Consider the following 14,798-nt stretch of genomic DNA (forward strand, 5'->3'; position numbering starts at 1 on the left):
GGTGGTGGGGATGGCTTCCTTGTTGTTAGTTCACCTAAGCAAGGGGTTCCCCCTGGAAAAGAATGTTTATGTGCCCAGGAATGCTCCGAGAATCCTCCATGGATATCTCTAGGAAACTTTAATTTAGGTACTTTGTGATCCTTTGCAGAAGATTTCTGGGTAGAGCAGCCTTATTTCTTCCACCGTGATAGGACACTTTCCCCTGCCACTCTCTTATTAATTGTGCAGGCATCATCGTGGAACACAGCATAGCAGCATAAGAGACAGGCCTGTACCCAGATGCTTGCAGTAAATCCTCCCTTTCCACCTCTGTTACCCTCAGTAGACTCCTGGTCTATCATTCATGGTCACCTAGGAAAGATGCTGCAAATTTGCAGTACCCACTTCATACAATCGGTTTGTTTTTTCTTCTTCTCTGCAATGGGAGGTTGTTTGGGATACATAAACTGCAAGTTACGAGACAGCATGTGACTGTGATGAGTCTGAGGGGTCGCGAGATGGGTGCCCACATATGGTTTTGCCCAGGGGAATTTCACTACCCCTCCACACACCCTCTATACCGCCTTTTCAAAAAACAATTTTTGGAGGGTCAGGGGGTGCAACAATCCTGCTGGTTGGGGAACTATGGACTTATGCAGGATAAACTGCTGGGATTTCCCTGAAATGGATGCATCAGCCCCTTACTTACCATGGCTGGAATGGCACGATGAGCCCCGCAATAGGTAGAGATAGGTATGCAGGTCTGCCGTTGCCTTGGGAATATAAAGGGGAGTTATTTTTATATTCTAACATTGCTTTCTGTCCATGGGGTCAGCTAACAATAGATACCTTGTGCTTTGCTTGCCTTTCAGTGGACAGCGCGGCCTTCAGCTCAGCATCTACTACTCCCGCTGACTGCCTGTTGCAGATTAGAAGGCAAAAAAAACCAACTCGGGATGACATGTTCACGGAGATAATGAACACCTCCATGGCTGCTGACACAGAGCTAAGAGCCTGGAGGATTTCATTATCGGAGAAGATGAACATGGACATGGAGAACAAGAAGGCAGCCCAAGAACGTGAGCATGCAATGCAGGATGAGATGCTGCACATAATGAGGGAGCAGTCGGCCATGTTGAGGCGTTTGGTTGAGCTTCAAGAAGAGCAGTAGCAAGATAGTCTCCCTCTGCATCCCCTGCAAAGCTCTCCCTGCAAAACTCTTTCCTAGCCCCCCAACCGTCAAGCAATCTAGGAGGAGGTTGAGCAGGGTGCAATAGGTGCTCCAGTCCACGTCGGGTGAGGGGATCAGAAAGAGGCGCCGGCCTCTTTAAGAAACGGGACTGTTTTGTTTGCTGTTTGCACATTGAAACTTTGCTCTTTGTCCCTTCACAACCCCATTACAATGCATGTAAAATGTTGAAATAACTTCCTTTCCCTCCACTGGCTAGGTGTCTGGTGCTAAGATAGGGCTATGCGTGCCATCTATCACCTGCCCACAGTTTGGGAACCCCATTGTGGAAAACCCATCCATTATGTCCTGCATGTTTCCCAAAGTCACTATCTTTCTTAGCAAAAGTCTGTTAATGGCCGGCAAACTTGTATTACACCAACTCCCACGGCGGATTTACTGACTCCAAATTGATTCCCACTGATCGGTAGCAGTCTGGCGTTGCTAGCTTCCACAGAGCGATGGCCATTTGCTTCTCCACTGTCAGAGCTGGTCTCAAGTGAGCGTTCATGTGTTTCAGGGATGGGGACAGCTCTGCGCAAAGTTAAAAAAAAGTGGCCTTTCACATACGGAAGTTCTGCAGTGACTGCTCATCATCCCACACCTTCATAACGATGCGATCCCACCAGTCACTGCTTGTTTCCCGGGACCAGAAGCAGCGCTCCACTGACTGCAGATGGTGCGTGACAGCCAGCAGCAAACGGGAATTGTTCCGTTCTATGGCTTGTAGCAGGGCATCTTGAGTAACATCACAATTTTCCGCACTGTGGCTCCTGTCTCACCCTTGAAAATACTGCAGGAAAAGATGTTTGTGTTTGTGATGTTTGTGTTTGTGATGCTCACAATGATAGTGCAGAGCTGAGCGGGCTCCATTCCTCTCCAGCAGTGGCATGCGTGCAGCAGAGACTGAAGGGTTTAGAAAAATGGCATGAAAAAGTGTTAGTCTGTTTGTTTGGGATAAGAAGGGAGGGGGAGGGATGAAGTTGCATCATGGGAGGATGACAACCTTCCCAAAAGCCTCTGCGGGTAGTTACACTGTGGGATAGCTACCCATGGTGCACTACATTGATTGTCAACCCAAGCGCGGCTAGTGGTGATGCAATCCTGTGATGCAATAAGCATGGTGTGATCATGCTCCTGTGACTTCTAAAATTCAGCGGGTGAAAGTCGATTTAAAATAAATCGACTTCACTCTGCATTGTAGACATACCCTCTGTCTCTGTTGCTATATTTATAAACGGGAACATGAGTGAATTACAACTCCTATACATTACCAGGATTGGAGGGGATTTGTGATGCCTTCATGCTTCCATTGTGTAGCTATGTACTTAAACGTCTAATTTGAAATATGGAGAGTGTATTTATGGGCTGTGATACGGAGAAGGATATAATTTTTAAATGCAGTGACCAATATGGACACTGAAATCTTCTTTTTATTCAGAGGACAGATAGAGCATAAGCAAAAGAAGTGCAGGTTTCCCCACAATACCCACAGCCCCAATTAAAGGAGAACTCCTCTGAGATAATACCTAGCTCTCATATAGCATTTTTATCACTAGATCCCAAAATATTTTACAAAGGAGTTCAGTATCATTATTCCTATTTTTCAGATGGGGAAACTAAGGCACAGGGAGGTAAGAGTAGGAATATTACCTCTGAATTTGGCACTGGTGTGACCACTGCTGGGATACTGTGCCCAGTTCTGGTGCTCACAATTCAAGAAAGATGTTGATAAATTGGTAGAGGTCAGAGAAGAGCCACAAGAATGATTAAGAAACTGGAAAACCTACCTTTATAATGATGGACTCAAGGAGCTCAATCTATTTAGCTTTAAAAAGAGGAGGTTAAGGAATAATGAGCTCAGTTTATAAGGATCTACACTGGGAACAAATATTTAATAATGGGCTTTTCCGGCTAGCAGGGGAAGGTGTAACAAGATCCAGTAGCTAGAAGTTGAAACTTGACAAATTCAGGCTGAAAATAAGGTGTACATTTTTAACAATGAAGATAATTACTATTTGGAACAATTTACCAAGGGCGGTGGTGGATTGCCCCTTACTGGCAATTTTTAAATCAGGGCTGGATTTTTTTTCTAAAAAAATGTACTTTTAGCTGAAATAGGAATTGTTTTGAGGAAGATCTGTGGACTGCATTATGCAGGACATCAGACTAGAAAAATCACAGTGGTCCATTCTGGCCTTGGAATCTATGAAATGTCTTGCCTAAGGTCACTCATCAGCAGAACCAGGAATAGAACCCAGTTCTCACGAGTTCTCTGCCTTAACCACTAGGCCATAATGAGATGAAAGGCAAGCTCTCCATGTCCATTCAAACTGGTCACAAAGATGCTAGTTAGATCAACTGTTGGTCTCGGTTTGCAGGTTTCGACTGACATGAGAACCTATCTAATAGGAAGTGGGCTGAGATAATCAAATAACATCCCTTGGTTACTGGGCAGTCATCTATGGGCAATGATGCCTACATCCCCATCAGCATAAGCTGGATTTGAACAGGTAACCTAGAGGTAAATATGTACCTAATCTATACCAATAGTGTCTGAGCAATTTGATTTTCCCAGAAAAGAGCTTTTTATTGTTTCTACCCCTAGATTCTAGCCTTTTGCCTCTGCCATTATAAAACTAGCCACAGTGTCTAAAATTGCACAGGGTTATCCAACTTGAAGGGATGTGGAGCTTCCAGATGCCCATATCTCTCCATTTTCTGTTAGAGGAATGAGCTGGAAGCTAGCTGAGGAAAGGAGACTGCTGACTTCTAAAAAACAAGAACAACTGTGTTTAATTTTTCATATATAAAAGAATCCAATGTTTACTCAAGAAGGAATTTGAAGCCTTTTGTGTGCTTTTTGGTTTTTTTTTTTTAGATAAAGTGAAGCCACACTGCTGTTCTTAGGCAAAGTAATTTTACAAGGGAACTCTCTCAGGAATGAAGAGTTATTCCCCAGTGCTTAAGCATTATTCTTTATAATTATGGATATTTTTTTCCTCCAAAAATATTTTTTTTGAGACGCTGACATTTCAAAGGCTTTCAGTTCTGTGTGTCATTATCAAATAATCTTTTTTGTACTTGGCTGTTTATTATTGGATTGCAACAACGATAAAGCTCTAGGGGTTTTGTCTCCTTTGGTATGTTAATTAGCCATTTTCTCTTTGATCTTTTTCTTACTGAAAAGAGTGAAAAGCTATCTCGGTAGGGAATCTTACTGATGTACATTCATCCCCTCATCTCCATAATCTGAAGATCAGAGGAAGACAACAATTTCACTGCTGAATGAGGTTACTATAGACTATAGTTAGAATGTACTCTGCTTCTAAATAATCCCACCACCATTTATATTCGGAATATTGAAGAGAAAACCACTGAGAACAAGAAATGCAAAAATAATTCATTTTAAACTGAAAACTATCTTCATTAACTTAACTTTTTCTTCAAGTTTTAAACTCATGCGTATGCTCTTTTTCCATATATTTTTACTTCTTTACATACCCTTTTTCTTTCTTTCTCCTGTTGACTTGATGTATTTTCAGTAGTCAGAGTAATGAAATATAGAATGGACGCCTAGGAAATAGGATGATTTTCAAAAGAACTACCTGAACACTGGATTGCAAAGTGGTGAAAGTCTTATTGCTTTGGACATTTCAAGGAGACTGGACATACTGTATGCAGGGCTGTCAAGCTGAGGAGAAAATGTGTATGAGGTTTTCAATCTCTCAATGAAACATCTTTAGCAAAATCCTTCATGTTTCAGAGAGATACTTTAAAAACTGCAGTAAAAATATTCGACTGAAGGAGCTGGAAAAGATCAACTGTGTGTAACAATCCTGCACTGGCAAGGTGATAGATGAGGTGAGCTACTAGTTATTTTCCATACACGATTTCTCCGCGCTTGGCTATCCATTCCATAGGAAAATATGTGGGAGTAGAAAATGTATTAGAAAATCTCACTACAGAGATTCTTAGCTAACTTCCTGCAGCCGTTTGTGTTAGTTACCTAATTATCATCTTCTTGCCTGTGAAGAACAAGTTAGAGATCTGGACTCCTGACCACTTGGCGCTCAAAGATCCATTGGGAATTCTGTCCCTCTTTTGTATATGTAACAGTAGTTTATACCTTTAAGGCTCCTGTATTTTGTACTCTGCTCTGATCTTTTACAAAGGAAATAGTAGCGTGAAATGTGAGTAAGTGGGGTGCAACAGCGCTGGTATGGTTTTATTATTGATCTCTCCCCAAACTTGGCATTTGGGCATTGTTAGCCACATATGTCACACCACCCATTTTCCCTATCATGTGTTTCAGGCAAGATTAAGGAGCACAGAGAGGCACATAAGATTATAGCAGATGAGAGCTTTATTATGAAATGACACAGAAGAATCAGCAGTACTTCCGCTGTAGTGAGACCTACATTGTTAACTCTAAATGCCTATAAGCACATCTTGCACAGGAACATCCTTTCTGATGTCCTTATGCCCTCATTCTTTAACAGAGTTTTTCTCCACCTGGGAGGAGGGTGGGTCATGAAAGGCAAGCAGAGGAAGTCACAACAGCACTGAAAAATGTATTACAATCTAAAGAAAAGGAAATCTTGCTCTCCTGCTCCACGCACACCCTTACTCTTCAATATCAAGTATTCTCTATCAACCTTTTGAAACAAACACACAGAAATTAAATTCCCGGGCAGATCGTTCTTATCATCGATACTTTTTTTTAACGTCTGCTTTTATAATTTTTTTTTAATTTTGACTTTGAAAAAGGGTCGCCAATCTGAGAAGGTTGCCAATCTGAGAAATCAAAATGTGATTCTAAAGCAGGCGAATGGCCAAAATGCCCACTGAGTTAACGTTAACTGTTAACTTTAACCAGCTCAGGTATAATATCTGAATTTCTGAGCTTGTTGGCAACATTATTATACTTCCTATCCAGACATATCTATTAACGCACTGGGTTTCTTTATTTTCTGGCATTTTATTTACTTCTTTGCTTTAACTTTAGGCTTGACTCTCTGGTTTTTCTTTTCTGACTCTGGACTAGCCATTTTCTCTCTTCCTCTTTTTCTCTACGCTTGACTCTTTTTCCTTTTTCTTCTCCTTTCCTTTCTTTTGGCTGCCTGTCTTTCAGCATTCTCTAGCCCAGAGTTTCCCTGAAGGGATGATTCACAATTCAGAGTTTCTGGACCAATGTGACAATCCTCTTCTGCATCACCATATCCATAATAAGGTTTGCCAATGTAACCATTAAAACTCTTGGGACAACCTTGGCCATGGAGCATGTGAAACTGCTTTGGGAGGGAATCTCTTCTTTCTAATTTCTGCAATATTTCTCTGGGGAGTGGAACTTTTTAAATCCCTGAGTGGGACTAAAGAATCTGCCTGTTTTCTGAGATGGGGCTTTATCTGCCCTTGCAGCCCTTTCCAGAGTATTTAGTAGCTCACTTTTGTCATCCTCTCTCTGAGTTCAGCCCAGACCTTTCTGTAGTACAATGGCAAATTGAGAAACCTGAGTTTTTTCCAATAGCTGGTCTTAGACTTCACTCATCTGGTTTCTCTCTCCCATTTGGGGAAATATGATGGCTAATAATTATGCTTTCAGTGAATTCCAACAGTGGGACTCCAGAGCTGTCTCTCCTTTTCAGCCTGTCCTGGCAAGAACTGACTGTCTCTCTTCTTCAGTCTATTTTGTAATTAGTATCTAGGATACTTATATGCCCTGCATAACCATATCCGAGCAACTCACATACCATGATGTATGTATCCTCACAACACCCCTGTGAGGTAAAGTAGTACTATTATCCCATTATACAGGTGGGGGAACTGAGACATTGGGAATTTAAATGACTTGCTAGGGATCACACAGAAAGTCTGTGGTAGAGGAGGGAATTGAAGCCAGATCTCCTAAGAAAGCACACAACTGTGAAATTGTAACATTTCAAGGTAGCAGAGATTTTTACAATCAGATCTGTGAAAACACTGAGGAACTTGGGGGTCCTGGGAATTGTACAAAAAAAAAATGTTTTTTTAATCTCCAAAACCCACACAAAATGAACTGGTGATAATGTTATTTTGCTAAATTTCACACAAAAGTTCACCATCCCACTCCTCAACCCCCACAGTTCCTGGATGACCTGCTCCTGTACACTGATGTCCATGGCCTCTTCCACTTGGATAGCATGGATCTCTACCAAGCCACGCTGCCGCTGGCTTCCACTGTACCCCACTAGGCCCTGCTTATAATGACTAAACATATCTATCCTCCTCCCCTGAAATTCTGCAGAGACCCAGCATGTGGAAAGACTTTGGTGGTCCTGGAAGGAGAGAGGACAACATCCTTTTGGCTTTGTTCCCCTTCCCTTGATGGTTTAGGGCCACTGATCTGGATTTTCTCCTCCTTACATCCCATCAGCATTATGCAGTGGAAAGGATGATAGGATAGGATTATTTTGTTTTCCTGGATGGCGATGTTGGCCTTGAATTGGGCTGGCTACTTGCTTTAGATTTAGTGTGGAGGAGAAGGTTGGTAGTGTCACACTGGGCATTTCATGCCAAACGTGCCAGGAACAAGTCAGCAGCCACAGGTCACAATCTGGAAATCTATACATAGGAAAAAAATACTGTCATAGAAAGCTTGGCCCCAGAAATGAATGGATACCTGGCAGCCTGCAGGATATTTCTTGATCCTGTGGATTTATTTAAACTTTCCCCACTTTTCTTGTCCTAAAGACAATGGTACTTAGATCCCAGCTCTCACCTGCCAGCCTGGGATTGGTCAAGAGATGCAGCAGCAGCAGGCTCTTACCAACCGTTTGGTTGGTGGTTTAAAACTGTCAGCTTTGAAACACAAATGTGGTGAAGTTGCAAGCAATGGCCAGAGCACGTCAGTCAGAGAGAACTGATAAGGCTGAGGGGAGAGCAGCCGGGCATGGCTGTAGTGCCACACAGACAACCATTTCCAGTCACATGTCACTGCTTTAATCTATTGAACCCCGGGGGATGGGTGGTGTGACATTTTCACTGCTTTAAGCTGAGGCTGCAGAAAGGCTGCGTGGTGCTTTCATGTGAAGGTGCTAAAGTGGACACCAATCCTAGCTTCTTCCCATTTGCTTCATTCGCCCAAACACCCTTCCATTTGCTCAGAAGCAAAGAAGCTGGAGGAGAGCAAATGCTGTATAAACTGCATGAGGCTACTAATTGCAATGCCTGCCTAGGGTCAATGTGGCAAACTTCATGTCTCAATCCAAATGGACATGTTTGTGTTTAGTTTTACTTCACAGAAACAAGCTGGCTTGATAATATCTGATCCAAAGCATCAGGGTTCTGTGCTGACATATGGTAGCATTAAGCACCGAGGTGAATATCAGTAGCACAGTTTGAATCTCGAGTGGCACCCAAACTTTTCCATTCATTTAGGTTTCGTTCATAACTGGAATGATACATTTAATATCCTTTCTAGATCTCATATTTTTAGCTTTGCTACCGGTAACGCCCTAATATTCGCAAATGACACAAAAAAATCCCTCAACCCCCCCACCAAGAAAAGTGGGGAGAGGCTAGTGGACTGTCCTACCTTATATTTAACTGTGACACTCTGGCTACATTTTCCAGACCTGCTGAAGAACTCTGTGTAGCTCAAACGTTTGTCTCTTCCACCAACAGAAGTTGGTCCAATAAAAGATATTACCTCGCCCACCTTGTACATTACACACACACACACACACAATAGGGTATGAGCCAGTCTATATACATTATATTTACATAGTAATAACACACACAATGTCCTCCCTCTCCCCCTGTTAAAAGCACATTAAGGTTTCAAAGTCCAAGACTCAAAAATTAGAAAATATCAAAATTAACATTGCTTTAATTTGGCCCCCTTGTGCATCTACATTGTGCCTCGTTCAGTGCACAGGATGGATGGCTGTTGCTTAAGGAACATTTATTGAATATTTAATTTCCCCTCATCGTACAATGTGTGGCACATTGCTGCATTTAATACACACTTTTCAAACCCTGCTCTGAAGACAGGACTATTCATTTCCCCAGGGGTTTTTCTATGGTGCTTATCACTATAGGAATTCACTGAAAATATGCATCTGGAGACCTCCAAGGTTGAGGAAGCAGTCTAGCTGGAGAGGACTGCAGTAGCACCACTACGGGAGGAGGAAATGCTTCCTTCACCGGGAGGAAACTGGCTGCTGGTTACTTCTGGCAGCAGGCAGTGCTCCACCCCTGCTGCCAAACCGCCATTAAAACATGGTGCTGCCTTGGTAACGAGGGATAAGGAAACGCTCCTAGAAGGGGAGGAGGAGAAGCCATGTACCCTCAAGGCTGGGAGGATCATGGTCAAAACTCCCAAGACGAAATGAAAGGGGATGGAGTCATCCATCTCCCAGCCTGACATGGCATCCCAGATTGTGTGTTGCCTGCCAGGGGTCCATAGCTGAGACATAATGGAAGGAATGTCAAAGATCATCTGGACCTCTGACTACTATCCCATGCTGCTCATCCATGGGGGCATTAATGATACTGCAGAGTAGGATCCTGAGTTGATCAGAAGTGAATACAGGGCTCTGAGAATGAGGATGAAGGAGTTGGTGTTCACACTGATCCTTCCAGCCAAGGGTAGGCGCCCAGGCAGAGACAGAGATCCTGGAGGTGAATGCATGGCTAAGTGGATAGTGTCACCAGGAGGGCTTTGTCTTCCTTGACTATGGGTTGCTGTTCCAAGAGGATGGGTTGCACAACAGAGATGGGTCCACCTATCAAAGAAGGGAAAGAGTATCTTGGATACAAACTGGCTGTCAGAAAACATGATGGGGAGGGTCAGGACTAGTGGTCAGAGCCATGGTGATCATAGCTGGAATCAAGAGTCCAAAACAGGGTTGGAGGAAGGCTGGAGTGAGAACAAGACTAGAACAGGACTAGGAACAGGGCTGGAGCAATGGCAAGGAGTAGGGCAAGCTAAGGCTTGAGGCGTTTGTTGCCACTATCAGGTAGGGGAGAGTTCCAAGCCCTGGAATGCCATTGAACAGATTGAGGCTGCTCCTGTGAGGCTTATATACCTTCCCTGAGAGGCACAAGTCCAGCTCCTGTCTTGTGGATTGTTCTGGAGCCGAGGACAGGAATGACTCATCAGACCATGTGGCTTAATCAGATTCTAGTTCAGGGATGATTTATTATGTACACTGGCTAACCTAGTGAGGCAGGCTTTAAATGATGTTTGATGGGGGCAGCAGACAAAAGTCTACAAGTGAATCCAGAACATGGAGACCTGGGTGAAGGGTCAGAATCTGACGGCGACATGGAAAATCAGAGCAAGGACAAAGGAGAGACAAGAGGGAATATAGAGGGGAAATATAATGAATCTCTTATTAGTCTGTATACTAATGCAAGAAGTCTGGGGAATAAAGAGGAAAAACTAGAAATACTAGTAAATAATCACAATTGCAACATAATTAGAATCACAGAGATTTGGTGGGATAATTCATATGACTGGAATATTGGTATAGAAGGGTACAGCTTTTTCAGGAAAGACAGGCAGGGATAAAAGGGAGGAGGTGTTTCTTTGTATATCAAAGATGTATACACTTGCACTGAGGCTGAGATAGAAGTGGGAGGCAGAACTGCTGAAAGTCTCTGAGTAAGGATAAAAGGGGTAAAAACTAAGGGTGATGACATGGTAAGTGTCTACAATAGATCACCTAACCTGGAACAAGAGGTGGAGGAGGCTTTTTTTAAAACAACTAACAAAGTCATTCGGGGCACAGGACTTGGTGATGATGGAGGATTGCAAGTACCTAGACATCTGTTAGAAAAATAACACAGCAGGGCACAGATTATCCAGTAAGTTCTTGAAAGACATTGGAGATAGCTTTTTATTACAGAAGGTGGAGAAAGTGACTAGGGGAGAGGCTGTTCTAGAGTTGATTCTGACAAATAAGGAGGAACTGGTTAAGAATTTGAAAGTAGAAGGCAGCATGGGTGAAAGTGATCATGAAATGATAGAGTCCATGATTCTAAGGAATGGTAGGAGGGAAAACAACAGAATAAAGAGAATGGACTTCAAGAAGGCAGACTTTAGCAAACTCTGAGAACTGGTAAGTAAGATCCTATGGGAAGTTAGTCTAAGGGAAAAAAGAGTTGAGGAGAATTGGCAGTTTTTTTGAAGAGACATTATTAAAGGCACAAGATCAAACTATCCCAATGGGTAAGAAAGATAGAAAGTATGGTAAGAGACCACCCTGGTTTAACTAGGAGTTTTCAAAGACCTGAAACTCAAAAGAAACATACAAAAGTGGAAACTAGGTCAGATTCTGAAGGATGAATATAAAAAAAAAGACAAGCGTGCAGAGACAAAATTAGAAAGGCCAAGGCACAAAACAAGAGTAAAGTAGCTAGGGACATAAAGGGTAACAAGAAAACATTTTACAAATACATTAGAACAAAAGGAAGACCAAAGACAGGATAGGCCCATTACTCAATGAGGAGGGAGAGACAATAACAGAAAATGCAGCAATGGCTGAAGTGTTAAATGCTTTTTTTGTTTGTATTTTCACCAAAAAGTTTAGCAGTGATCAGACAACTAACATAAAATACATCAATGTAAAAGGGGTAGGATATGAGGCTGAAACAGATGAAGAGCAAGTTAAGAATTACGTAGATCATATTTACATTAGCGATCTTACAGTGGCATAGCTATACTGATGCAGCTGCGCCTTTGGAAGATTGCTCGTGTAGCTGCTCTATGCCCACGGGAGAGAGCTTTTCCTTCAAAATAATAAAACCACCCGAAGGAGTGGTGGTAGCTATGTCGGCGCTGTGCACACTACCACTTATGCTGCTGAAACTTATGTCGCTCAGGGGTGTGTTAGACAAGTTAGATGTCTTCAAGTCAGCAGGGCCTAGAATAGACATCCTAGGATATGCAAGGAACTGATTGACAAGATCTCTGAGCCATTAGCGATTATCTTTGAGAAGTCATGGAGGATGGGAGTGATCCCAGAGGACTGGAAAAGGGCAAATATAGTGCCTATCTATAAAAAGGGGAATAAGGACAACCTGGGGAATTATAGACCAGTCAGTTTAACTTCAGTACCCTGAAAGATAATGGAGCAAATAATCAATTTGTAGGCACTGAGAAGATAATAAGGTGATAAGTAACCGTCAACCTATTTTTGTCAAAAGCAAATCATGTCAAACCAACTTAGTAACCTTCTTTGGTGGGTAACAACACTTATGGATAGGGGAGAAACAGTAGAGAAGATATATCTTGACTTTAGTAAGGCTCCTGTTACTGTCCCACATGACCTTCTAATAAGAAAACTAGAGAAATATAGCCTAGATAAACCTGCTATAAGGTAAGTGCACAATTGGTTGGAAAACTACTCAGAGAGCCATTATCAGTGGTTCACAGTCAAGATGGCAGGGCATATTGAAAAAAGTCCTGCAGTGATCTGTCCTGGGTCTAGTTCTGTTCAGTATCTTCTTGAATGATTTTGATAAAGGCACTTATTAAGTTTGTGGATGATACCAAGCTGGGAGAGGTTGCAAGTGCTTTGGAGGACAGGATTAGAATTCAAAATAATTTTGAAAAACTGGAGAAATGGACTTAAATAAATAGGATGAAATTAAATAAGGATAAATGCAAAGTAGTTTACTTAGGAAGGAATAATGAATTGCACAAATACAAAATGGGAAATGGCTGCCTAGGAAGGAGTAGTGCAGAAAAGGATCTGGGGGCTAATATGGATCACAAATTAAATATAAGCTAACAATGTAATACTCTTGTAAAAACGTGAACATCATTCTGGGATGTATTAGCAGGAGTGTTGTAAGCAACACATGAGAAGTAATTCTTTTGCTCTACTGAGCATTGATAAGACTTCCACTGGAGTGTTGTGTCCAGTTCTGGGAACCACACTTTGTAAAGGATGTTGGCAAATTGGAGAAAGTCCAGAGGAGAGCAACAAAAATGATTAAAGGTCTAGGAAACCTGACGCAGAGAAAAGGTTGAAAAAAATTGGGTTTGTTTAGTCTGGAGAAGAGAAGCCTGAGGGGGGCTGATGATAACAGTCTTCAAGGATGTAAAATGTAGTTATGAAGAGGACAGTGATAAATCGCTCTTATCCACTGAGCACAGCAGAAGAAGTAATGGGCTTAAAATGCAGCAAGGGAGATTTAGGTTAGACATTTGGACAACCTTCCTAAATGTCAGGGTAGTTAAGCACGGGAACAAATTACCTATGGAGCTTATGGAATCTCCGTCATTGGAGGTTTTTACGAGCAGGTTAGACAAACATCTGTCCGGGATGGTCTAGATAATATATAGTCCTGCCTCAGTGCAGGGTACTGAACTAGTTGACCTATGGAGGGCCCTTCCAGTCCTACATTTCTATGATTCTATGATAGTATCCGAGTTCTATACAAACATTAATTATTTTTTCTTCACAACATGACTCTGAGATAAGGGATGATATTATCCCAGTGTTACGGATGGGGAGCTGAGACATAGCAAGATGAAGCTGAAAAATATCCACTAATGTTTGAGTGCCCAATTTGAGAGGAGTAGGATCAGATTTTTCAGAGTACCTAATACAGTATATTCCTGTAACCCTATTATCCAAACCTCTGCATTATCTGAATCACTTCCTTGTTACCCGTGTATCTCATGCTGAGGAATAATGAAGGGAATTGGACAATGCCAGTTGGGTAATAGAGCAGTGACCCCAGCCAGGACTACGAGGAGGAGGAGGTTGTGTGGGAAGCCACCCTGCTGCCGAATGGACCCTGTGGCAGTGCAGGCAGCCGCTGTCGCAGGAATGAGTGAGTGGAGCCATGACAGAAGAGCTGCAGAGGGCCACCTGTAATGTTGCAGGGCAGGTGACATCCAATCCCTGCAGAAGAAAGATGCAGGGACGGCTGCAGTCCTGGCGGGGCAGAGCAGAGTCCTGGATGGGGGTCCTTTCTCTGTCCTCCCAGGACTGCAGCCTCCGCCTGCGTCTTGTGCCTGCATGTGTCACTGGCCCTTCAGCCATGCAGGGAGCCCTCTGCAGCCCAACTGTCATGGGAGTGAGTGGTTAGGTCAGAGTAGAGCTGGGACTGCAAGGAGGAGGAGGTGTCCTCACCTACAGGGGGAGGCCACCACACTGCTGAATGACTGAATGGTTAAATGGTTCCTGCCCTCTCAGTTATCTGAACTCCCGATTATCTGAATGAAATCCGTGTCCCTGCTGCTATTCAGATAATCGGGAGTACACTGCAATATAGAGCACATTATATAGACTTCAGTTGCAGCTGTGAGTGTACAGCACTTCTGCAAATCACACGACAGGGTCTCAAGTCAGGAACCCCCAAAAATGAGCAACACACAATCAATGACCACCTGTGAAAAGTTTGGTTGATGTGAATTATTGCCCAGCATCTCATGGGAACTTTGTCAGAAGCAGGGATAAAAATCAAATTATCCAGGGCAGCATTCAACTGGTTCCATTGGTTCACGATTCCATTGGTTTATCTTGATGCAGTCCCCTGCCTTAATCACTATATGCCTTCCAACTTCTGCAGCAAATGAGACAGGAGTCCA

Source organism: Emydura macquarii, unplaced genomic scaffold, assembly GCF_026122565.2.
Source record: "Emydura macquarii macquarii isolate MOO-44397 ecotype Brisbane River unplaced genomic scaffold, CSIRO-AGI_Emac_v2 contig_2473, whole genome shotgun sequence".
NCBI lineage: Eukaryota > Metazoa > Chordata > Testudines > Chelidae > Emydura > Emydura macquarii.